The sequence below is a fragment of the Crocodylus porosus genome, unplaced genomic scaffold (genome assembly GCF_001723895.1).
Source record: "Crocodylus porosus isolate Cpor-Errol unplaced genomic scaffold, CroPor_comp1, whole genome shotgun sequence".
NCBI lineage: Eukaryota > Metazoa > Chordata > Crocodylia > Crocodylidae > Crocodylus > Crocodylus porosus.
In genome coordinates this window covers 104,468,540-104,494,115 of record NW_017728931.1, presented here as the reverse complement: position 1 = coordinate 104,494,115, position 25,576 = coordinate 104,468,540, and the positions used below count along the sequence as shown (strand labels likewise).

The 25,576-nt window shown below is 44.0% G+C and overlaps 1 protein-coding gene and 1 long non-coding RNA gene across 2 annotated transcripts in view; both read left to right on the top strand.

Annotated features, from left to right (window-relative positions):
• Positions 1-3,303, top strand: part of LOC109315642 — an 8,247-nt gene extending 4,944 nt beyond the window's left edge. Inside the window, exon 2 of the long non-coding RNA XR_002102567.1 lies at positions 3,261-3,303. This is a non-coding gene — a long non-coding RNA (uncharacterized LOC109315642). The remainder of the gene's footprint in view (positions 1-3,260) is intronic.
• CADPS2 (calcium dependent secretion activator 2) overlaps positions 1-25,576 on the top strand; it is a gene marked incomplete at its 5' end in the record, with an annotated part of 600,328 nt that overhangs the window by 66,980 nt on the left and 507,772 nt on the right. The gene's annotated exons all lie outside the window — the stretch shown is intronic.

Below are 25,576 nucleotides of genomic sequence, written 5' to 3'. Positions count from 1 at the left end.
CGCCAGCATTTTGGTCGCTTTACTAGCCGCAGCATCGCATTGGAGGCTCATGTTCATCTTGTGGTCAATGATGACCCCCAAGTCTTTATGATTTAATGGAAAATTTTCCAAAGAATTTGATGAATTATCTCCCTGTTCAGAAGTGCCTAGTAATGCAATATAATAAAACTGAAAACATACAGCAGTTCCCATGTCCAAATATAATATTTCTCTGACAAAGTAAACTAAGAAGGCACAGACCTGAAGAGTGAGCTGCTGTTGTCTAGTAAAAGAGACATTACGCTGTAAACTGCTACATAAGCATTTAGTAAATTTAAGAGTAATACTGGTGTGTTTTACCCAAAAAGGAGAAGAAAAATAAAAACCTGCAAGCTGATTTGCATTTTATTAACCTTCTGCACAGATGTAATCTATTTTTAATGTTTTCAGTTTCCACCGTCCCTTGGTGTATTTGTTTTCAAATAAGTAATACGAGTGGAGGATTTTTCAGTGAGTTAGTATTGCCTATCTAGATCTCAAAACTCTTGTTTTCTTTTCTTATTTTCTTTTTCAAGAGGTCCAAGTCATTACCATAAACAGTTCTTTACTGCAGTCTCAGCAGTGGCCTTTGCTAGTAATCTTCAGTATTGTGACCAGCATGTTACATGGGTTTTGTAAGTAGCGTAGTTTAGATTGGTAGTGAATAGAACATACTTCCCTAGTTTCCTGCTTCTGGGTGAATGACCAACCCACTCGGCTACTGGGGCCAAAACATGGGAGGGTCCTCCTTCCTGTCTTTTTCTGGGAATTGTCTGCATGTACACACAGTTACCTGGCCAGTGTGTAATATACTAAGTGTGTGCAGTTTATTTTTATGCTAAAGAAGGGTATTAAAATCATGAACTGTGTATAAGTTCCAAAAAAGCTGCTTATGTGGTTAGATAAGATCCTTTAAGTGTCTAAAGAACAAATATGGTTGTACTCTAGTTCTTTAAGTGGTGGGGTTTTTGTTCATTTCCAGAATTTGCACTCACTTTATATTCATGCGGCTGAAGCCCTTGAAACGTAGGGAAGTTGCATGTGACTTCATTGGGAGCTGCAGATTTGTAGCATCTTTAAAATAACATGCCACTCAATTCAAGTTTTGAAAAATGTGTTGATAATGATGCTCCCTGCTCTTCAAACTTGCCTCATCTCTCCCCGTCCCTAAAATCTCTAGTCTTGGTTTAAAAAGAAAAAAAAAGCCCCCCTCTGGATGTCCTAGTTTTTTAGGCCTAATCCAATGGTGTCCCCTTAGCAAGTCACTTAGGCTTTGTTTCGCTATCTGTAACATGAAATGTTATTAATCTACATGGGTATCTTTCTTAAATGTTTGTTTCAGATAGCATATATTTTCTGCCTTTGTTTTTATTGCGTGTCCTTTGTTTGATCTGTTTTCATTCATCCTCCTTGTAAAATGCATTCATTCTCTTTGCTCCCTTCTCTCTCTCCTTTTAACCACTGCTAGCATAGTGACCAACAAGAACAGCAGTAAACAAATTCCTTATGAAAAAGATGACCTTTCCAGTCTTCTTGCAGTATAATTCATGGTTTCCTAGTTCTGCAGTTCGCAGTAAACAGGACCCTATTATTCTCCTGTTTTAGTTTGCCTACTTTCTTTATCTTTATACTGATATTTATATTGATTTTAATAGCTGCAAGTTTCATGGAGAATACTAGTTTTTATAGTCACAATTTTTTTGGTGATCATGATTGATCCACCTATGATTTGCAAAAGGCTCAAAGTGTTTTAGTATGTAAGAGAGCAGCAATCATGTTTTTAAGAACTCGCGATGCCTTTTGAGACTAGTGAAGGTTTCCAAGTGTTCATTTTGGATCAGTGACTTGGAAGAAAAAAAAATGCAGTTTTTCTTGCCCTTGGGGTGTCTTTCATGGTAATTCACCCCTCAAATAGTATATCAGTATGGGGATTCATGAATGCAAACTTCTTGAAGTATTCCAGAGGCTCTTATAGGAACAGTTATGCTATAAGCTATACAGAAAGGATAGAGTGGGGAAGAGAGGGGGACGGGTTGTGCTCCATCAAGGAGCGTTATACATCGACCCTTATCAAAATGGAATCAGAGGAGGAGGAAGTAGAAGGACTGTGGGTTAGGCTACATGGGGGGCAAGGAGAAAAGGATTTGGTGGTAGGGGTCTGCTACAGACCCCCACACCAAGGAGAAGTACTGGATTTGGAACTCCTGAGGCAGCTCTCGGAAACCATAAAGACTAGGGAGGCGGTAGTCATGGGGGACCTAAACTACCCTGACATCTGCTGGGAGACGCAGACAGTGAATTCCCACCATTCATGCAGGTTCCTATCCTGCGCACAGGACCTCCACGTGACGTAGGAGGTACATGGTTCCACTAGGGGGAATGCCTTACTGGACCTGGTATTGGCAACAGGGGATGATGACATGGTAGGGGACCTGCAGATCAGTGGTCACCTGGGGGACAGTGACCACCAAATCATAAGGCGTAGAGTGGGTAAGGTAACTAGTAAGGTGGAAGTGCTATTCTTTAGGAAGGCTGACTTCAGCGAACTCAGGCATTTAGTCATTGATGCACTGCAGAGTAAGAGATTTGGCGAGATGGGAGCCCAAGGAGGGTGGCTGTGCCTCAAGGAAATGATTCTTTGGGCGCAGAGGCAGATGATTCCGATGTGGGGGGGAAAGGGGCCAAGAGGCTTCCTTGGCTGACCAGAGAAATCCAGAGCAGCCAAAGGGAAAAAAGGGGTTTATATATGCAGTGGAAACAGGGAGAGACTACTAAAGAGGAGTATACCTCCTCAGCTCACAGTTGTAGGGAGGCAGTTAGAAAGGCCAAAGCTGCCATGGAGCTGAGGATGGCATCCCAAGTTAAGGATAACAAAAAATTATTTTTCAGATACATAGTGAGTAAAAGGAAGGCCCAGGGTGGAATAGGACCACTACTGAATGGGCAAAAGCAATTAGTGACAGACAGGGAGGACAAGGCTGAACTCCTCAATGAGTTCTTTGCCTCAGTCTTTCTAAACAAGGGACAAGACAACTCTCACAATGGGATTGTAGAGAGGCAGCAGCTGGGCGCTAGACTACCAAGCATTGACCCTGAGATGTTGCAGAGTCACTTGGAAGGAACTAGATGTGTTTAAGTTGGCAGGCCTGGATGAGCTCCATCCAAGGGTACTGAAGGCACTGGCTGATGTCATTGCACAGCCACTGGCAAGAATATTTGAACACTTGTGGCACATGGGACAGGTCCCGGAGGATTGGAAAAGGGCCAATGTGATCCCCATTTTCAGGAAGGTAAGGAAGGAGGATCCAGGCATCTATAGGCCAGTCAGTCTCACCTCCATTCTTGGCAAAGTCTTTGAAAAGATTATTAAGACTCATATATGTGGAAGCCCAGAAGGAAAAATTATGCTGAGGGGAAACCAGCACGGGTTCGTGGCAGGTAGATCGTGCCTGACCAATCTAGTCTCTTTTTATGACCAGGTCACAAAACACCTCGACACAGGAGTAGGGTTGATATCGTTTACTTAGACTTGAGGAAGGCCTTCGATATGGTATCCCACCCCATAATGGTGAACAAGTTAAGAGCCTGTGACTTAGATGTTTACACAGTCCAGTGGGTGGCAAATTGGCTAGAGGGTCGTACCCAGAGAGTGGTAGTGGATAGGTTGGTATCGACCTGGAAGGGAGCGGGTAGTGGGGTCCCACAGGGCTCGGTCCTTGGACCGATACTCTTCAATGTCTTCATGAAGTGAAGTGTACTCTGTCCAAGTTTTTGGATGATACAAAACTGTGGGGAGAAGTACACACACCGAGTGCAGGGAACAACTACAGGAAGACCTGGACAGGTTGGACAAATGGGCAGAAAAAAATAGAATGCAATTTAACAAGGAGAAATGCAGAGTGCTGCACCTAGGGAGGAAAAATGTCTAGCACACCTACTGTCTAGGAAATGACCTGCTCGGTAGCACGGAAGCGAAAAGGGATCTTGGAGTCCTAGTGGATGAACATGAGTCGTCCGTGTGACGAAAGTCGTCAGAAAAGCTAACTGCACTTTATCATGCATCAGCAGATTCATGACAAACAGAACCAAGGAGGTGATACTTCCCCTCTATCAGGCGCTGGTTAGACTTCAGTTGGAATACTGTGTCCAGTTTTGGGTGCCACACTTCAAGAGGGATGTGGATAACCTGGAGAGGGTCCAGAGAAGGGCCACTCATATGGTTAAGGGCTTGCAGGCCAAGCCCTACAAGGAGAGACTAGGGCACCTGGACCTCTTCAGCCTCCTCAAGAGAAGGTTGAGAGGCGACCTTGTGGCTGCCTTATAAATTCATCATGGGGGTGCAGAAGGGAATTGGTGAGGCTCTACTCACCAAGGCGCCTGTGGGGGTCAGAAGAAATAATGGCCATAAGCTAACAGAGAGCAGATTTAGACTGGACATTAGGATGAACTTCTTCACAGTAAGTGTCCAAAATCTGGAATGGGCTCGCAAGGGAGGTTGTGCTCTCCCCTACCTTGGGGGTCTTTAAGAGGAGATTGGATGGGCATCTGGCTGGGGTCATCTGAACCCAGCACTCTTTCCTGTCTGTGCAGGTATGCAGGGGGTCAGACCCTAATCTGTTGAGGCCCCTTCTGACCCTAGCATCTATGAATCTATGAAATGGTTACCTTGGATTTGCATTATGAATTAAAGTCCCTGCCCTGCAGATGGTTAATACATATGAACAGGGATCCAGGGTTTCCATTTCCCTTGGGAAAAACATGGAAAAAAAAGTCAGGCTTTCCCTTTTAACAGAGGGGAAAAAAGCAGATTTTTTTGTTTGTTTGTTTTAACAAATACCCATGGATTTTCCACTTTTGCAAAGAGCTCTTTGCAGGCAGGGTTCCCACTTGCAAAAGCTTCTTGCAAAAAAGGTGCTAAACCCTAAGCCCTGTCCAGAGGGGAAGGGGCCTGAGACTCTTAGCCAGCCAGGGCTTTGCTCAGGTTCACTTTGCCTCCTGGAGCCTTTGAAGTAAATGGGGCTTGCAGGGGGCTGGGGACCCCCTCTGGCAGGGCTGGGGGGACTAGGGGGTTGTGGGTCAGGGATGGGGGGCACTGGCAGGGGTGAAGTACCCAGTGGGGTGGGTGCCTGCTAGAGCTGAGGGGGGTTAAGGGCTGTGGGAAGAGCCAGCGGGGTGGGCTGGGGGTCGGGAAGGCATGTGTTTGGTAGGGGCTGAGGGAGCTGGGAGGTGTCCGCAGGAAGCCCCATGTGGAGGGCTGACTCAGCCTGGCCCAATGGCGCATGGACTGGGAGCTGCACACCATCGCACCGGGTGGGTTCTGTGCCTTGATGGGTGGCTTCCCTGAGGCTGGGTCAACAAGTGCCATGCCTCCATGTGGGGCCCCCAGCACTCTAGAGGGAAGTTGGACATAGAGGCATGGAGCCTACCTGGCTGGATGGTGTGCAGCTCCCACCTGCACTGCTGTGATCCTCACGTGTCTGCACGTGTTGCAGCGTGTCCTGCACTGCTGTGATCCTTGCATGTGTGGTGTGAAGGCGAGTGCCAGCGGACTGGGCTGACTTTGTGCCAACACATGCAGGCCGTGGGATTGGGCCAAAGGTGCGTGCCACCGTGGGCTCTGCCTGCCACAGCCATGAGCTACCCAAGGGCCCACCACCTCCTGCTGAGCCGCTCATGGTGGGGGCTGTGCAGCACAAGTCCCACACCTGTTCAACCCCCCCCACAACCTTCCACAAGCCCCACATCTGCTCACAAACTCCCCTACACAGGCACACACATCACAACCCCCCACACTCGCCCACAAACCTTATATACTCCCATACCTAAAACTTCTGACACCCACCCACAGTCCTCAAAAGCCACATAGTGCCATACCCACACCCGTTCAACCCTCCCCTGTGCCTTCAGAACCCACCCACAAACTCCCATACTCACACTCCCCTCACAAACCCCACACCGCTTTACAACCCCCCATTAACCAGACACCTCCCACACCATGAATCCCCTCTGCGTGCACACCTCCACACCCACCCTCCAACCATACAAAGTACCTGCATATATTTCTAAAGAAGGTTAAAATAGTGTTTTATTTGTAGTTTAATTTGTAAAAAATAAAAGTAACTGATTCGGAGTTTTTCTGTGCATAATTCCTGGGGGGGGGTACAGAGTGGTCCCAGATGGAGCTCTGATTTTTTCCATGATGAAAAACCCCAAATCAAATGCCAAAATATATAGGTATTTATAATTAAATAAATTATAATTGAAGCACTGGTAGGCTTTTTAATTGCTTTAAAACTGTAAATATATAAATAAAACATTGTATTCAACTGACTTACATGCCTATATTTAATTTTAATCACAGATTTTGGTGTTTTAATCGGAGAAGCTGCAATTCAGTTGTGTAACTTGTAAAGATTGAAACCATAGATTTTGTTAAATTTAAATGTGAATTTATTTTGTGAGTAGGAAATGAAACCTATTTGTTTAATTAGTCTGAAGCAAAAATAAATCAGCTAGTCTGCTAACTCCTAGTACTATCTTTTAATTGCATTTTTTTTTTTCCTGACAGTTTATGTTGAGAACTGAAGATCTAAATGTTTCACAATATTCGGAATTCATCACTTAGATTTAATTCTTTCTCCTTATCAGGAATGGTTATCTCTGGACTTCCAGATTTAGAAGATTTATTGACTACTGATCTTACCTCCTTTTTAGCATTAGCTTAAATACCTTTAACGAGACTGTTTGAGCATACTGATCGATCATTGTTCCTTTCTTCTATTAATGAGATTCCTAATGATTTTAGTTTTTCCTCAGTCTCCTGTAGAGAGATTTGAGAAGCATGCTTGCATAACAATATTAATAGAAATCATGGCCAATAATATAATACCTAAAGTACTTGGAAATAATCTGCCGGTTGAACCAAGACCTGCTTCCTATTTGTTTAACATTTCTCTTGTGATTTGAACTTGATGTTGGAGAGGTGTGAGTAGGTCATCCTGTTTTATAGAGAGCAGTTGAGCAAAATAGCTTAGATTTCTTGTAGTTTGGTTTTTAAACCACAAGAAAGAATACTACTCTCAGCTAAGCTCCTGAGTAATTTAACTTTATATTTATCGCTAAAGTTATTAGGTTTTAGAACTGGGCAACCCACCATTTACATCCTGATGAAAGTTAAGCTTTATGTATGCCACTGGAGTGGTACCAGTTTATTACTGCCATTTTACTGACTTACCTAAAACATCCTCTGCTCTTCCATAATGATTTTATTGGTCTTTTGATTGGATATTGTAATTTTCTTGGTTTGTCAACATTGGAAGCTGTCATCTGAGTATCTTGGGATCATAGCTAAGTTAGTAGCAAACATAAGAGAGGCGTGCTATAGAATGGTGGGATTTTTCTTTTGTTTTTGTAAAAAAACTTGTGATTTCTGGAGGAGAGAGGGGACGGGGAAGAGATGAAAAGTTAAACCATTACTCAGGTTCTTGAGTCGAGCACTGAAAAATTAGGAAATGTCGGATTTTAAGGTTGACGGTGCAACTGTCATTCTGTTCATTAGTATGTTCATCCTGTGCATGGAATTAAGGCAAGGTCCTATGCAAGGAAAAAATATCATCATGCAGCTAAGTTATTGGGCAGCATGTAGCTCGGGTGGCTCGCTATGGAAGAACCTGGGTTTAATCCCAGGTGAAGGTGTGATGGGTTTCTACTTCCAGCATGGCCCTGAGGTCTGCCTAGTCAATGGATACCGGGAGCTGCCTGGGGATAAAGGAGGTCAAAGCATGGTACTGATCACGTCACCTCCATCTCAAGCTGAGATTAAATAGTGGAGCCCTGGTGCTTCTGTCCCAATGGGCCTTAACGGCCTGTAAATTGTACACTTTTACCTTCTACAAATAAGTCTGCATGGCTGCATATTTAAAATGGCTTTTTTAAAACTGTTTTGTGTTGCATATTAATGTTCCTTAAATAAGGTTTTTGTATATTATTTCCAATTTCTTAAAAGGAAAATTAATAAAAAAAAAAATTGTGCCTTACCAGTCAGGTTTAAATTGAATCTTGAATCTTCCTCCTCTCTGTGTCTCTCTCTGTTTCCCACCTTGATTCTTTAGAATATATGTTCATGTATTATTTTGACATGGTGGCAATTTTCCTGAGCACTGCAAATAAGTAAAGGGCAATTGTGATTTGTTTTTCTCTCTCAACCTATGAAATCTCATTTAGGTGTTGTAGTTATAAGCATACATCTAATTCTAGAGTTTTGCACCAGATGAATTTCAGAGGCCTGAGGCAAACAATGGAGGTTTCTAGAGAGTTTTAAGAAAGGCTCAAAGTCTTTATAATGGGAGAAATGTTAAGCCACCTAAACTTATAGGTTGCTTACAACTTTCTCTGGTTGGAGAACGTTGCTGAAGAATCAAATCTAATAAATGAATATGTTAATAGTTAAACAACAGGCAAGAGTGGAAGATTTTTAACCTTCAGTATAGTTTGAAAAAACACAGGAATGTGGGACTGGAATGGTACCTCAGGCCATTGAATCTAGTCACCTGTCTTCAGACAAGCATTTGTCTTCCTCTTATTGTTAGAACCCTTCATATTTCCCATCTAAATGTGTACTGCTGACCAGTTTATCATCATAAAATTAAGCAGATACACTTTTCTTTAAATTATTTAATACCTCACCCTGAGAACATGTTTATGGTAATCAAAACCCTTCTCCACTTTCATTTTGTTATGTTTAACATGTCACACACTCTTTTAATCCCTTCTCATAAAATAGGTTTTCTGTTCTAACCAATCTTAGTTGTCTTCTTTTTGTATGTAGTCCATTACATTTAGTCTCTTGAGCATATGTGACCAGAATTGTGCACAGCACTCTAAATGTGGTCTTAGTACTAGTTTACAAGGCATTAATAATAAATGTCCTGTCTGATGCACCCTAAAATTATATTAGCCTTTTTCATGGCTGTATCATATTGGCTGCTCAACCTATGATCAAATAACTTGCTGTCATCCTCAGTAAACCTATGTATACCTGTCAGGTGGTCACCATGTAAGGGCATACGCCCTGATGTCCTGTTGGCATTCACCAGCCCCTCAGGGTGGCTGTGCCCCTATGGCTGAGCTGGATGGGATCTTTGCCCCTTCTTTTCCTTCCTGCCATGACTTGGATGATATAAGAGATAAAAGGGTGGTGGTGACTGCTTGTCTCCTGCCCAGCTCAATCACAAGGGGCTGCCCTGCAGCCCGGGGCCCAAATCTGAGAGTGAAGGAAGGCCCAGCTGGGAGCCAACTTTCTAATTCCCTCTTCTCATTTTTATTTTATTTTATTTTTTTAAAGAGTCCTTGACCTTTTGCCCTTCTCTTCCTCAGGGGTCTTCTACGTCTGGTGCTCTCTTGCCTGGGGCTGCTACCCCAGGCTCTTCCACGATCCACTTTCCCTGTCCAGATCTCTTCCCCAGGACTTCCAAATAGTGCTGCAGGGAGCCCAGTTACCAGCAAGTGCCGCTGGAGCGGCAGGGGATTGTCTCAGACTTAATCAGCTGGGGCGGATTTAGTCGTTGCGGCTCAGGATCTTGCCTGCCCTGCCTCAGCTCTGAAGGCTTCTGGGGGGGGTGCCTTGCTCCCCTTTTCACTTTGGCAGGTGCCTGGCCTTGGTCTGGACTCTGACTGGCCGGGCAATGTCCACGGGAGGCAAAAAGAAAAGAAAAAGAGAAAAAAAAAGCTGTGGCAGGTGGTTCAGGTGTATCCGCCGCCTCTGCGGCTCCCAGGGGCTATCCCTGGATTACCTTCCAGTGCCTGGCTTCTTCCACTTTGCCCTCTGCTTCACTCCTGTGGTGAGGGTGCCACAGCCTCAGCCCAGGGGCTTACCCATGCTTCTGGTTCCTCTGCTACTCGCCCCTGCTCCTTTGACCCTCTCTTGGGTCCACCTCCAGTCTCCAGATATAGCCTGTGCTGCATATTGGCCCCAATTCGCTTCACCTGATGCTTAGGTAAAGCTGAGCCGGTGTAGATCAGGAGTTCTCGCTGTAGAATAGACATTGCCGTGTGAGGTGGTTCATGTTCCTGGCTGGGGTTACGCGCCCAGTGAGTACCCTCCGGGCTCTTGCAATAACCAACAGGATTTCACTCAGGTAGGATGAATCAGAAGGAAAGGGATTAAATACCCATGGAAAAATGCAGGAAAAATATCTTTCAGAATGAAACCCTTTGGCCTGCTGGTCCACTTAATCTTTGAATTCAGTGGTAAAACAAATTGGCTAAACTGCAAACTCTCCAGACATCAAAGTCTTTCCAGAGGACATGACAGCTGCTGTTTCACACTATGGTTGATTAACAACTGTGTAATGCATCTTGTGACTAGTCTCCCAGGAGACAGAATGCCTCTAATACAATAGACTCAGTCCCTCATTTGATGCCTCTACTTTTGAGTAACTTTATATAATCTTGAGATCTTTGCACAGCTGGTCACAACCTTGAATAATTGTTTAGTCTGGATGTTGAGGTAAGAAACTCAGGACCCCAGAGGTGTAGCAACTATCTGAGGCTGAGGTGGGGAGGATGGGGAGGGCAGGTATGCTGATCACTGTAGGCAGGGGTGGGCAGGGTGAGGCAAAAGGAAATTTTACCTGCCTGGGCAACAGCGGTGGGGTCAGCTGCTGCTGTTGTAGCAGCGTCAGCTCTGGCAGCAGCAGCCCCATGGCCAGACTCCTTGGGCACATCTACACAAGATGCTTAATGTGTAATAGCCTAATAACGCTGCACAGTAGCATGCTGGGCAAACACCATGCTAATATGTTGTTGTGCAGTAGTATTAGGCTATTGCGCAGTAGCGTCACTAAAACGGTGCTTGCCAGTGTAGTTACTGCACATTTAGTTGGTACCTCATTAAGCAAGTACTAAATTAAATGTGCAGTAACTACTACATATTAATGAACGTGTAGATACTTCCTCTGAGAGTTGCCCCATTCACCCCGATACCTACGTATTGGCTGCAGGCTGTGGCTTCTCTGGCAGTTTCCCCATGGAAGGGGATTGGAGGGGAAGCATCTTCCTATATGCCCCACTTGGCCCTTGCCACCTAGGATACACTGCTTGCTGTGGTGCTGTGCTGCCTGGCTCCTATGGCTGGAGAGAGAGTTGGCACAGGGTTCCTCCAGCCATGGTAAAGACTCCTGGTTGGGGGGACTCTGGTGCTTCCTCATAGCTGATATCTAAGACTACTTACCCTGCCCTAGTTACGCCACTGTAGGGCCTGTTTCCCTGTCCTTCATTCTCCAGGTACTTTTTGTTCAGGTAAAGTTTGTCAAGGCAAGAAGCAGCTTTCATCACAGCCTGCCTCAAACTCTTGGACTTTGCTACATTCTGAGTCCTGAGATTCAGATTATTAGGACTTCTCAAATGGGGAAAAGTAAATTGAAAGAAAAATAAGCTGATAATCATGACAGAGCTAGCTAGACTGAAAGTGTTTGAGGAAGAGTACTATAGGCTGGAGGAAAGGAGCGATGGAGGGCACTGCATGATGCTGAAGCTTGCAAAAGAGTAGAAGGGGGAAGTGGGTCATTCTGCCCTAGAATGGACATTTTTTAATTTCTAGAATGAAGACTTTTATCGTGGTATCTACTCCATAAGTGTAACATAATTTTTCATTTCCCAGGGGAAGAAATTCTTCTGACTACTGGAGAGGTTTGGGCAGGGTTGCTGCGTTCCTGCTGCTTTTGTTACTCAATGGGGATGAACAAGTCTTTTGTATATATTGGGTTTGGAAAGTTCAACAAAGTCCTCGGAGTTGTTTCTATAAATTTCAGAAGGATTTTGGATCAGTTCTTTTCTGCATAAAATAGACAAGGGGAAGAAATATTTTCAAAATCAAGATTTTCAAAATGGAACGGACTTGGCAGCACTAGTATTTTAGAACAGTATTCCTGTTATGATTCCTAAACAGATTGTTTGGCCCTAATGTTCCTGCTCTTTAAAGGCTATACACATAGAAATATATTAAAACAAAAATACGATTGAGTAATCCAAGCATTATAAACCCAAGTTATCTGGAAATAAGGGTACACTTACATTCAAGAGGTAAAGATAACAGCATGGTTATCTAAACAGCCATAAATAGGCTTTATAGTGACACCTTATAGTTAAAACTTTTTCACGTTAGTAGTCAATGATTAGATAAAGCTGGTTTTTGTTTTTGTTTTTCCCTGAATTGAACTTCTCTGTGTTTCCCCATATGGTATCACTCTAGGGGAAGAGTTATGGGTGGTTGGGTATATTAACTGTTCTTTTTTGGCTTAATTCATTTTGGATTTAAGTGCAAGATTAACTTACAATTTTCTATGCTTGTGTCTGGAATAGTTACATCTATGCCCTGAAATATTTTTTTAACTTTAAGACTAGGGACTGAAGTTGCATATAAACCAGTTTAAGTGATCAGAAACTGGTTTAAACCTAGATTCATACATTCATAGATGCTAGGGTTGGAAGGGACCTCAATAGATCATTGAATCTGAGCCCCTGCCCTGTACAGGAAAGTGTGTTTGGGTCGGATGACCCCAGCTAGATGCCTATCCAGCCTTCTCCTAAAAATCCCCAAGGTAGGGGAGAGCACCACCTACCATGAATAAGTTCTTCCTGATATCTAGCTTAAATCTGCTCTCTGTCAGTCTGTGACCATTGTTCCTTGTTACCCCAAGAGGTGCCCTAGTGAACAGATCATCTCCAATCCCTTGCTGCATTCCCCCTAATGAATTTGAAGGCAGCCACAAGATCAGCCTCTGCAAGAGAAGGCTGAGAGGTGAACAGGTTCAGGTCCCTTAGTCTCTCCTTGTAGGGCTTGGCCTGCAAACCTTTAATCATACCAGTGGCTGTTTTCTGGATCCTCTCAAGGTTATCCCACATCCTTTTTAAAGTACGGTGCCCAGAGCTGGACGCAGTACTCCAACTGCGGTCTGACCAATGCTGCATAGAGGGGAGGTATCACCTCTTTGGAACTATTTGTCACGCATCTGCTGATGCATGATATAGTATGGTTAGCTTTGCTGATGATTTCATCACACTGACAACTCATGTTCATCTTGGAGTCTATTATGACTCGGATCTCTTTCCACTTCTGTGCTGCTGAGAGGGTCACTTTCCAGCCACTAGGTATGCTAGATGTTTTTATGCCCTAGATGCAGCACTCTGTACTTGTCATTGTTGAACTGCATCCTATTGTGTTCTCTCCATTCTTCCAACCTGTCCAGGTCTACCTGCAATTGTTCTGTACCCTCCAGCATGTTCATGTCATCCCACAATTTAGTATCGTTCACAAACTTGGACAGAGTATACTTCGACCCACATCTGAGTCGCTGATTAAGACACTGAAGAGTACAATCCAAGGACCAAGCCCTGCGGGACCCCACTGCCCATATCCTTCCAGGTTGATATCAACCTGTCCACGCATCAAGCCAATTTGCCACCTACCAGACTGTGTGATCATCTAAGTCACAGTCTCTTAATTTATTTATGAGAATGGGATGAGATACCGTATCGAAGGCCTTCCTAAAATCTAAGAAAACGACATCCATCTCTACTCTTGCATCTAAGCGTTTTGTGACCTGGTCATAAAAAGAAACCAGATTAATCGGGCATGGTGGACCTCCTATGAATACATGCTAGTTGCCCTGTTGCATTATTTTTCCCACTAGACTCGCACAAATATGGTCCTTAATAATTTTTTCAGAGACTTTTCCAAGGATGGAGGTGAGACTGACTGGTCTGTAATTACTTGGATCCTCCTTCCTCCCATTCTTGAAGGTAGGGATGACACTGGCCCCTTTTCAGTCCTCTGGGACCTGACCAGAGTGCCACAAGTGCTTAAACAGCTGTGCCAGTGGTTCTGCTATGGCACCGGCCAATTCCCTCAGTACTTTCGGATGCAGCTCTTCCGGGCCTGCTGACTTGAACACATCCAGTCTATCCAAGTGACTCTGCACCAAGTCAGCGTCAACAGTTAGTGGGCTGGTGTCCCTCTGATGCCCATCTAAGAATCCATTAGGAGACTTATCGTGACCCCTGTTCAAGAATGTGAAGGCAAAAAACTCACTTAAGAGCTCAGCCTTGTCCCCCCTGTCTGTTACTAATTGCTCCTGCTTGTTCAGTAGGGGTCCTACGCTGCCCTGTGCCTTCCTTTTACACCCTATATACCTTTAGAAAAAAAAAAAGAAAAGAAAAAAAGACTTTTTAGTGTCTTTAATCTGTGTTGCCAGCCTCAGCTCCATAGTTGCGTTGGCCTTTCTAACTGCCTCCCTGCAAGTGCGGGCCAAGTAGGTAGAGTGCTCCTTGGTAGCTTCCCCCTGCTTCCACTGCTTCCAACTGTAACAGAACAGCAACTTAGTGCACATAAACCAGTTTCAAAATGGCTGAAACCGGTTTAGGATAAACTTGGCTGAATGTAGTCTTTTAACTCATTTGAGTTGGTCAAACTGGTTTTTGAAACTCCGGTCCCAGACCCTTTCCTGGTTCAAGTTAAATCACAGTCCTCCAGCATCCCAGCCCTGGGCTGTGCTGTCTGCCTTAGAGCAGGGCTGGCTGTGCCTCTCTTCTCCGCCCGGTCTATGGGGGGTGGGGTAGGGAAACAACGGCCCCTACCCCTCCAGCAAACCCTGTCTGGGGCCAGGGAGAGGAGTTAAATACTCATTCCCCCTCTCAAACCTACTGCTGGCTGTGGACTATAAATCCGAGAGGTACCTGGAAGTAGGAAGAGAAAGTAGTAAGCAACCCTGCAGAGTCCTGGTGCTGTGATATTTGGATTGCAAATCCCAGAAACCTTGGGGATAGGAAGAGGAAGAAAACACAGCCCATGCTGGCTTAATGCCGTGCTCTAGTGCCTCCTGGCCTGAGCCACTGCAGGTATGTGACTGCATTTCCTGAATCAAAGGTAAATGTCTGTTCACTTCTATTCCAGTTTAATTGGTGCAGCTTAGACTAACCTTCAAAGACTGAATCAGTTTTAGTGTTGGGCTTTTTGACTGTCTGTACTTAGCCTAAATGATTGCTATGTACTCTCAACCTTAAGTCCACTGCAATACAGCATTTTCCTTGGTATTTCTTTAGTTTTTAAAGCTAATTAAAATTTAATGCACAAATACCAAGCATGGAAACCCAGGAGACTATTACTATGCAATAAGCCTAATGGCTGGAAGACAGAGGTACAATCACTTGTTTTTAACTTTAACTTCAAAGGAGTTGTATTTGGATAATAAATGCAAAGAGCAACCTTGTGAATCCAACCTCTAATTTACAATAGTTTTACCAATATCAGTGCCATATAAAGCTGAATCGAGGAGAGACCAGTCTGTGAAACCCAACACATCTGTGGTTTTTAAGGGCCTCTTCATCAATTCCTTTATTGTGCTACTTAATATTGAAGTTGGTAGCTTTGTCAGTGGTGTCCTTTTAAGCAAAGTTGCCTTTAACGATTTGTAGATATAGAATCTTTAAAGAGCAGTAACATTTAGGCCAAGCAATTTATCATTGAGAATTCTTGATGCATGTTGTTTCCCCCATGTTGTTCCTGAAAGCTTGAACAAGAAACTCTCCCTGTACCTAAAGAAGGGTGTTTTGTACCCAAAAGCTTGGAAAGAACAATTTTTCCAACTATTTAGTTGGTCTAATAAAAGATATCACATTTACCTGAAGAACTTGTCTTTCTATGTCCTTAGACCAACATAGCTACAACCAATGACCCTAAAGTTTCCCTCGTGCTGCGGGGTCATTACTACCAATAGAATTATTGCAGAGTTACCTGTGGGAGGAGGTTAGTGATTGGCTTTCAGCTTTTGATGATGTTACAGAATCCCACTTCAGAATTCTAGGCAGTTTGTTCTGAGTCTGCATCCTATATAATTATAGTAACTGGATACAGGAACTAATACAATCTTTAATTCATATATAGTCTAATTTAAGCTGTTTGTCCATCTACAGTTGTCTTTAACTACAGGGAAAGTTTGTTTTATACTGTCAAAGTAATTAGAGTAGAAGAGAAGATGTGCAATTTTTAAACTTGTTAAAGGGCTGCCCTGTTTTTTTACCATTATAAATCATTAACCGGCTTGCTTGTAAATTCTCAAAAAAATAAAAATCAGGTACTTTAAGAATATGGACTGTATCTTTGGGGAAGATGCATCTTTTTTGCAGTTGCATGCCCCCTCCTCCTCCCAGAATTGGAATTGTGCTTTTAAGTCCAATTAAGACCCCCCCCCCCCCAACAGCCTTGATGATGTATTAATGATTAAGGAGGAAGTTTTTTTATTTAATAGAAAATAGGTGTTCACAACTTTTCATGCATTGCTTTCATTTTTTTTCATATAAACATTAACCTAGTTTTGGTTTTGGTGTTCAGAAATGTTCTGTGTTAACAACTGTGTACTTTCTTTTTGGATTCTTCTACTCCAGCATTTTCACAAATATACATGATGCTAAGACTTCAGCAGGTAGAAGTGGCTTAACTGAAACAATCTCTGATGGGTGCCTTCCTCAAATTCTAAAAAGAATGTATTTGACAATTAGGGACTATTAGCAACTTGAGAAGAGTTCCTAAAGTACACTTACATATTTCAACTTGACTGAGAATGTTCTAAGGTGACTTTTTATTGGGTATCCAGGGAAGTGAATCGGGCAGGAAACGGCTACTACTACTCTAGTCCCTGAGTAGCAGTTGGGGCTGAGGCCTGTTCCAGTTTCCTTGTGCTCCTTCTTTAATTTTGTATCCTGCATTTATCTGTGCAGTTTTGACACAACTTCACTTTTCTAGCCCAAAGGTTGTATGAAGCTTTTTATGTGCTTGTTCTTGTTCTTCAGAAGCCTCTTGCTTCCTGTATACAACTGCATCAAACTTTTAATGTGTTTTAGGAGTGAGATAAAAACTTATGTCTTACCCAAGGGGAGGTTAAGCTATGGTTGTATGCTGCCTAAAGTACCTTTGTGACTGTGTAGATGTCAGTCAGGTGTAATAGATTTGATCAATTACATGATGACTCATTTTCTCCCTTGACCACTTGCCCTCCCCAAAAATGTTTGGGGATCTATCAAACATTTTAAAAAAATCTTATATTGCCTTTTGCCCTGTGACTTCATTTGGCTTTCTTCACGGGGAAGTAGTTCTGAAGTGGAAGGAGAGATGCATGGTTAGCATGAGGATTTCTGTGTTTCTCTGTCACATCCATAGGTACCTGACACTCTGTAAGTGGAAGCCAATAGAAAAAATAAATCATGGATTTAAAAAGTGAGCAGGTGATTTAACTTAATTGTTTTTTATTTTTCTTTCAGTTCTGGTCTCCACATCTCAAATGATATAGTATAATTAAAAAGATAAAAAGGAAGACAACTAAAATGATCAGGGGTATGATGGAGCAATTGCCATACCAGGAAAGACCAGAAAAGGCTAGGGTTTTTCAGTTGGCAAAGGAGAAGCCTGAGTGTGGGACATGATAGAGGTCCATCTTGAAGGGAATTGACAAAGTAAAGAGGAAAATGTTGTTGTTCACAAAGTCCCACAATGCTAGAAGAAGGACGTTGTAGAGAAAGATGGTATAGCCTAGGGGTTTTCAACCTCTACCCTGTAGGCCAAATACAGGCTGCAGGGACATTGCATCTGGCCTGCAGATATCCCTGTGGGACAGGGAATTTGGCAGCAGGGAGCAGTGGCCATTAATACAGCCACTCTCCCCCAGACAGATTCCCAAACCCCAAGTCCTCCTTTCCTCCTTTCTGCTTGCCGGGCTTTGCCCCCTCCCTCACAGGGCTGAGTTGAGGCCAAGCCATCCTCCCTTTTCCCCCTTGGGGGGGTCTAAGCTCTGCCCCCTTTTTCCCTACAGGGCTGGGTTGTGGCTGCATTGCCCCATGCCCCCTTTCCACATGTCTGGATGAAGCCCACTGTGCTGGCCTCGATGCTGGATCAGGACTACCAGTGGGATGCAGCTCTTAGATGGATGGAGCACTGCCAGGGGAAAAAGGTTTAGCAATACTGGTATAGCTAGGTTCAAAAAGGGTCTAAGTAGATTCACAGACGATAGATATATTAAGAGCTATTAATAGAACAGCTGGAGATATTTCTCCTAGGATTTCTAAGTCTATGATGGTGGATGCCAGGGAAGGTAAAATACTTAGTTTAAATATTCTTTTCTGATAGCATCTACCAGGGGTGTCAAACATACAGCTTGTAAGCCAGGTCTGGCTTACAGGGCAGTTTTGTCTAATCCACAGGACTCGCAGAGTGCAATGAGCAGTGGTGTTGTCCTCCACTGAATGGAGCCTGATGGCCACGTGTGTTGGCAGCAAGGGGCCAGGCAATGACTGCATTAACCTGTGTGCCACCACTTTATTTTTTGCTACTGCTGGGTCCATGTCTGACCTGAGAGGCTTCTTGCAGTCTGGATCTGACTGTGGGATGCAGGTGAGTTTAGGACACCTGCAGGGTATAAATTCTCATTTCATGTACTGTTCAAATGATCACTAAATCTTACTAATGCATTTCTCTAGGTTTTCTACTAATATCATATAATATTCTACATTGTTCGCTGAGTATTTTCCATTATCTAGGCTTTAATTAGAAAATTTAAACTTTTGTAATATTTATAGCAATAATAATTTGAATAATTTCTTCTATAGTGTATGTGGTGTTCTAAGATATGTTCATTTATTAAAATAGACCAATCTTATTCACTTTTCAAACTTTAATGAAGTTCCTGACAGGCTAATTAGGGCTATATATACCTGTACCTAAATCTGATTCTTAGTAGTACATTTGTCTTGAGACCAGTTACTAGATACAGTACTATGGTTTAGATACAGTATTAGGTATTTAATCCATATTTGAATTTTCTCAAAGAGTTGTTTTTCAATTGGTAGGCTTCCAGTTATTAACTTCTAGAATAACAAATACAGACCTGTTTATACACACAACTTGAGATATGACAGATGGGGATAGAGAGGAGGAGAAGGGAATGAAAAGAGGTTGAGTTTAGTCTTTCCTGGAAATGAAATGGATCAATAGGAATGGTAAAGATTTTTCCTGAAGTGAGATTTCTACATATATGCTAACTGCATATAGATAAAGAACAGTGTTCTTCTGTTTGTTAATAGTGAGGCATGTAACAGGGTCTGACTCTGGCTAGATGCAGACATTCAAGATAATACATGTTTCCCCTTACAGGCTGGCAGAGGTCCAGTCTGAAAGGGGGCTGCAGGGAGTGGGATGTAGAGGCTGCCACATGCATGTGTGCACGTGCACACACGTGGCCAGGAATACAGCCCCAGGCAACGTGGAGATCAGCTCCCCTAGCTCGCTGCAGGTAAGTCTATGGGGTGGGGCAGATTGAAGCCCCCATGGTAAGGGAGGGAGTGGGACAGGGGCTAGGCCTGGAGGAGGCGCTACCCAACCAGGGCGGTGCATGGGGCCCAGGGCGGGGAGCAGGACAGAGGCATGGGCAGCTAATCCAGGATGAGGTGGGGGGTAGCTCCTACTGCTGTATGCACTCCTGTGGAGGGGAGAAAGTGGGGGAACATCCCCCCCCCCCCGATTTGTGTGTGGGGCAGGAGTGGATGTGGGCTGCCTGCTGTGAACTTAGGGCTTCCCACCTTGCTGCCCTCCCCATGGGAGCCCTGTGCCAGCCACACTGCCATAGTGAGGCGACCCCTCTCCATCCAGCAGCAGCAGGGGCAGTGGCATGGAGTTGTGACCCCCCCCCCCGGGCTGCTGAGTGGGCATGGGAGTGCCTTGCAATGGTGGTGTGGCCAGCATGGGGCTGCTGGGGAGAGAGCAACAGGGTGGGGAGCCCAGAGGCAGCCATCATCTGCCCCCACCCTTCACCTCCTGCTGGCTCCCCTCAGCTCTGCTCCAGCTGTGCCACCAGGGTTTGTGGGGGAAGGTGAGCATGAGTCTTGTGCAAAGTTGGTCACCCTAGAAGAGGGGTGTCTCATGTCCATCATTTTGGACCTCTCCCAGCAAAAATAAGTAACCACCTATGTCTGTGAGATGTGGCAAGAGCTGTTTCTGCCTTATTGGTCAAAAGTGAAAGTAAAGTCTGTGTATGACTCACAGGTGACTAATACAGTGAGCAGGCTTAGCTCTCTAGCTGCTAGAGGAGCATGGATATATTGGTCTCATATTGGATTGTCACCCATAACAGGAAAATTAACATTATCGCCAATTGGCTTTTTTTGGCTGATTAATGTCACTGATTAATGCCATGTACCTGTGTTCATTCTCAGCGTATACATGGCTAGGAATGCAGTCTGGTAGCTTGGAAAGCAGTGTCCAGCTGGTAAATCAGTGGGGGAGGAAGGGGTGTGGAGAAGGTAGCCTGAGGTGTCCACAGTGAGGGAGGGCATGGGGCAGGGGGCCCTGCCCAGCCAGGGCGGTGCATGGGACCCTGGGGCCAGGAGTGGGATGGAGCCATGGGTGGCTTGTCCCCACAGGGGGCTGGGGAGGGGGTATGGCTCCCTGTTGCTGTCTGCACCTCCAGGTGAGGCATAGGGGGGCATGTGTCCCTGGATTTGTATGTAAGGCAAGGGCAGCCTGTGCTCACTATGGGCTCAGGGCCCGGGGCTGCTCCCACCTCTTCCTGGGGGAGGGGCTGGGCTGGGGCTGCTCTCAGGGTGGGCTCAGCTACGTGGGGCAGGTGGCAGAAGGTTGCTAGGGGGACCTTGGTGGCTATGGCCACCCTTCACAGCACTGCCACTGTCTGCCCTACCCCCACCCCTGTGCTGGTGCCCTTACTGCTTGAGCCCACTGTAGGGAGCCCACCCTTGCCCTGCACACACATCTTGGGGGGCGGGGCACGTGCCTCCCATGCCTCTCCCAGGGGTGTGCACAATGCCGGGGAGCTGTGCCCCTCCCCACCCCCTTGAGCCCCCTGGACAAGCTGCCTGAGACTCTGTCCCACTCCTGGCCACAGGGTCCCACTCACCACCGTGGCTGGGCAGTGCCCCCTGCCTCATTCCCTTCCTTACTGTGGGGGCCTCGATCTCCTACTCCCACATTCCCCTTTGTGCCGCCCCCGCCCCAGCAGGAGACTGTTCTCCAAGTTGCCAGTCTATGTTCTTGTAAATCACCTATCAGATTGGTATCAGTCAGTGTGACTGGTTAAAAATTGGCTATTAGTATTGGCCAAGAAAATCTTTATTGGTGCACCCCTACTAGCTATTGCTACTCAGTTACTCATTGCAGGGAAATATCTTTTCTTTTTTCTTCTTTCTGCCTTGGAAAAATAAGGTGTATATTTTATTCTGGGGTATGTTGTATGCAAGAAAATATGGTGATTGCTTTACTTTTACCTCATCCTGTTCTTCCACCTGCTATATCTTCTCAAAATACAGCTCAGTGGGTTCCCATTGAATGAATAAATACTGATTTGTAAAAGAAAACAGAAAAAAATGCAATCATACTTTCTTATCCAGATGGTTTTGCATTGCTATACTTTTTAATTCTCTTTATAGTGAAAACATATGCACTTAACTCTTGTACTGCTTTGGTAAGTCAGTTTGAGTAGCCAAGCTCTCTGTGTGTCTGTGTGAGAGAAATCCATTTTGGAGTACCTGCAGAATAGTTTCTTGTTTTCTTTTTAACACCCAAACAAAAAAAATACTTATTCATATGTCTAATGTGTTTTGAACTTTCATATTTTATGCTGTGAGAATGTTTTTGTATTTTTTTTTCTTGAAGTTTCAGGACTAAGGAAGAGATCACTGTATTAAACAGAATTTGGAACTGAAACTATATTGGAACACTGCTTTTGTATAGCTTCTTTATTATATTTTTAAATGCAAAAATAATTTTTAGCATGACTCTGGTGCTCATCATATTAATATACCCTTGTTAATTGGTTATACATTTGTTGACTAGATTAGCTTAATCTATAATATTCTACAGACATCACCTTATTGTTTATGATTTGTTCATGTAGTTCATTCATTGAAGAGGGCAGGTTAGCAATGCATCTTGCAAGGTGCAAAGTCATGTTTCAGTTGGCAGACATTTAGTCTGCCTTTTTGTTTTTGATGTTCTTTCCTTTTTAGTATTCAGTGCATGGATAGGAATGTGATATAAGCGAATTGGTCTGCTGTTTTACAGACTGACACAGCCATTTAATTTGGTTCCCTTAAGGCATCAACCATTGCAATGAAGGAAATAGTTCAACAATATTTTTTGGTAGAAAAAATAGAAATGTATCACTGTCATGTTCAGAAATTGGCCTGTGAACAATACAGTTCAGTAAGAAAATGTAACGTATCTTAATCAAGTTTCCCTTGTTTGCTGTGAGTGTATATTACAAGTATGTTAAAACTTTAAAGTTGAGCATTACCATACTTGCAAAAATGCAAATATAAATTATGCCTTGTAATTTAGAAATGAAGTTCCTAATTCTTAACATCGCTGTTTAAGTGAGATTTTTGTAGATAATATTTCTATGAAAATGTTAAATTTTCCATCATTACCTACATTCCTATGTTTAGGAATATTTATGCAGGGATGAAGTCAAGATGATAAGGCCAGAAGTTCTTGAGATTAGCACACCATATTTCTTTTCATAGAATACAGCCTGATTTATTCCCAGTTGCACTTTGCATGGCTCTGTAGCTAGTGGATCCTGACCATTTACACAGGGGAGCCATACAAGAAATGAGTGTGCAGAAAGGAACTGTGGAAGAACATTAGATTTCAGGGAAGCAGTGTTTGAAGTTAAGAAAAACAGGGCTACATTTTTCTTCAGAACCCAGAAAATTTGAATGCAGGAATGTTAAAAGACCTTGGAAATGAACCTGGTAGCATGTGGTAGAACGTAGGACACTTCCATTTTTTGGTGGGGCCATAAAGAACAGAGGTTATAACTGAATACATAAGAAAATAAAAAGCAGCCCTGATTCTGACAAGTTGGCCATGTCTACACCAGGGGGTGCAAGGAGGATTTTGGAGGAGATGGTGTCCTCGTCAGCCTGTTCCTGAGCCTGCCCTTCCCACTTATTTTTGAATGCATACTCCAGGTCAGAAATATGCCAATTAAGACAGTATGTGATTAACCCCAGTGGGCACTCTTAAGCCCTCTGGGAGCTCAGACCTCAGCAGTGGCTGTTAGTATGGAGTTGGTTTGGAGTATGCATGTGGGAGTTAGTTGCCAGGCTGTGTTGGAATGCCGTGGCTAGGACACAGCCCTGCTGCAATATAGATGTACTGTTTATTTTACTAGGAAGAGAGACAATTATGGGACAGTAATGAATACCCTACTTCACTGCAATATGCATGCAAGCGGACCTTGCCCGTAGCTGCTTGGCCATTGCCTGAGGCAAGGGCAGGAATTTGAAACTGTAGGAAGGAGGGGGAGGCTGGAGACTCTAACTGCTGTTGCAGATGGAGTGATAGGGTGAGCAAAGGCTGGGCGGGAGTCTAGGGAGATGCAAGTTTAACCCCTAACCGGATATCAGTTCAACAGCTCTGATTTGGAGGATGGGCTTGAGTGTCATGTTTAGCAAATTTGTGGATGACACCAAGTTGGTTGGAACTGTAGATACTCTGGAGGGTAGGGCCTGGATTCAGGATGACCTGGGTAATCTGGAAAAATGGTCCAAAAATGGATTAAATTCAACAAGAGCAAGTATAAAGTCCCGCACCTGGAACAAAATACTTGCATGCACAGATACAGGCTAAAGAATGGTTAGGTTGCAGTACTGCGGAGAAGAATCTGGTTTACAGTAGACCATAAAATGAACGTTAGCCAAAGTATGCCCATTTTTTGGTTAAAAAAAAAAAAAAAAGGCCAGCCAGCACATGGTTATTTTTACATAAATGTTTCTTGTAAATTGAGGGAGGTGGTTTTTTGTTCTATTCAGCAGTGGTGAGGCCTCATTGGAGTACTTTGTTCAGTGTCGGGCTTCTTACTTCCAAGAAGGATGGGGACCGATTGGAAAGTGTCCAGCAGGAGTGACAGAAATTATTGGAAAATACGACATGTGGAAAGACTGAGAGAACTGGCATTGTTGAATCTGGAGAAGAGAAAATTGAGGGGCATTTGATAAATTTTCAAATACTTGAAGGAAGATTATAAAGAGGATGGCAGTAGGCTATTTTGTATGGCTGTAGGGAACAGGACTAGGAGCAAAGACCTGAAACTGCAGCAGAGGAAATTTAGTAGGAAAAGAAAGACAGTTGAAGATTAGGAGGAACTTGCTGCCTATGAGAGTGGTGAAGCATTAGAACAGGCTAGTTCAGAGAAGTTTTGGAATCTCCATCCCTGGGACTTTTCAATAACATGTTTGGCAGATGCTGGACAGATTAATTTAGTCAGGGATGACCCTGTCATGAGCAGGGGGCTGGTCTAGATGATTTCCTCAGATCCTCCCAACCCTACTTTCTGAAGATCCTATGACAGTGTTTTTAGGGAGAATCTGAAGGAGGCTAAGGAAAGGTGGCTTTGTGGATGATTGTCTAGGAGCTTGTCCTGTGCACGAGGTAGAGGTGAGGTTGTGCAAAGGTATGTTCAAAACATTAACAAAAGAATGGGGAAGGTTGACATCCTTGGCAGAGTACAGAAAAGGATCAAGTTCTTCACTGTGTAGAAGAAATGGATGGTAGGCAGTGGAGAAGGGCTTGGAAAGCACCTTTAAACTTGAAAACATGTGATGTTTGTTTTATTCCATGGAGAAAAGGGGGAATTGTCAAAGTGTTGCAACAGAGAAGGATAATGCAGTTCAAATAAGTGGCTCTTCCTCCTCCTGCCCCTGGTGTGTTGCTCAGGGGAGCAGGTAACACAGGGAATGGCAGTATAAGTGGTGACGTGTGCTGGGCACCACATGCCCAGCTAGGGGCTTCAGCTCCAGCTTCTAGCTGCCTTCCATCCACTTCTGCCCTCATTGCACCAGGCAGGCAGAGTGAGTGCAAGGTGCCTAGGAGCTGGAGCTGAAGCCCCAGGCACTGGGGCAGGAGCTGCATAGCAGCAGCTCCCCCTGTACTTGCCTGGGGGTATGGTGTCTGGCATGTGTCCCCATGTTTGCCTTTGCTTCCCTGCACTACCTGCTGCCCAGAATGGTGCAGCAGAAGTGGTGGGAGGAGGAGGAGCTGCTGAGGTCTACTTGGCACCCATGTTGGATTAATGAGCTGGAGGAGAGTAAACAGTTATTAATGAAATTCACAGATGAAACATAATAGCAAGCTGCTGTGAACATAAATAATAGAACTCAAAAGGTTAAATATAGGAAAAACATGGCTTTTAATGCAGTAGAATGTTTTCCTCCTAATATCAGTTTACAATCAAATATTCATTGGAAGAAAGAAACTAGAAGAGTGCAAGAGTTTGAAATATCAAGAGCTACCTGCTTCAGAAAATAGTGAAATATACTAAAAACTCAAATGTGGTTGGCTTGCTTAAGATGACCAGATGGAGACGTATATTTGAAAAGATCTGAAGGGTGCAAAACGCCAATGTAGTCCCTATCTTCAAAAAGGGAAAAAAAGAGGACCTGGGAAATTACAGGCCAGTTAGTCTTACCTCAATCCCGGGTAAGCTCTTTGAAAAAATCA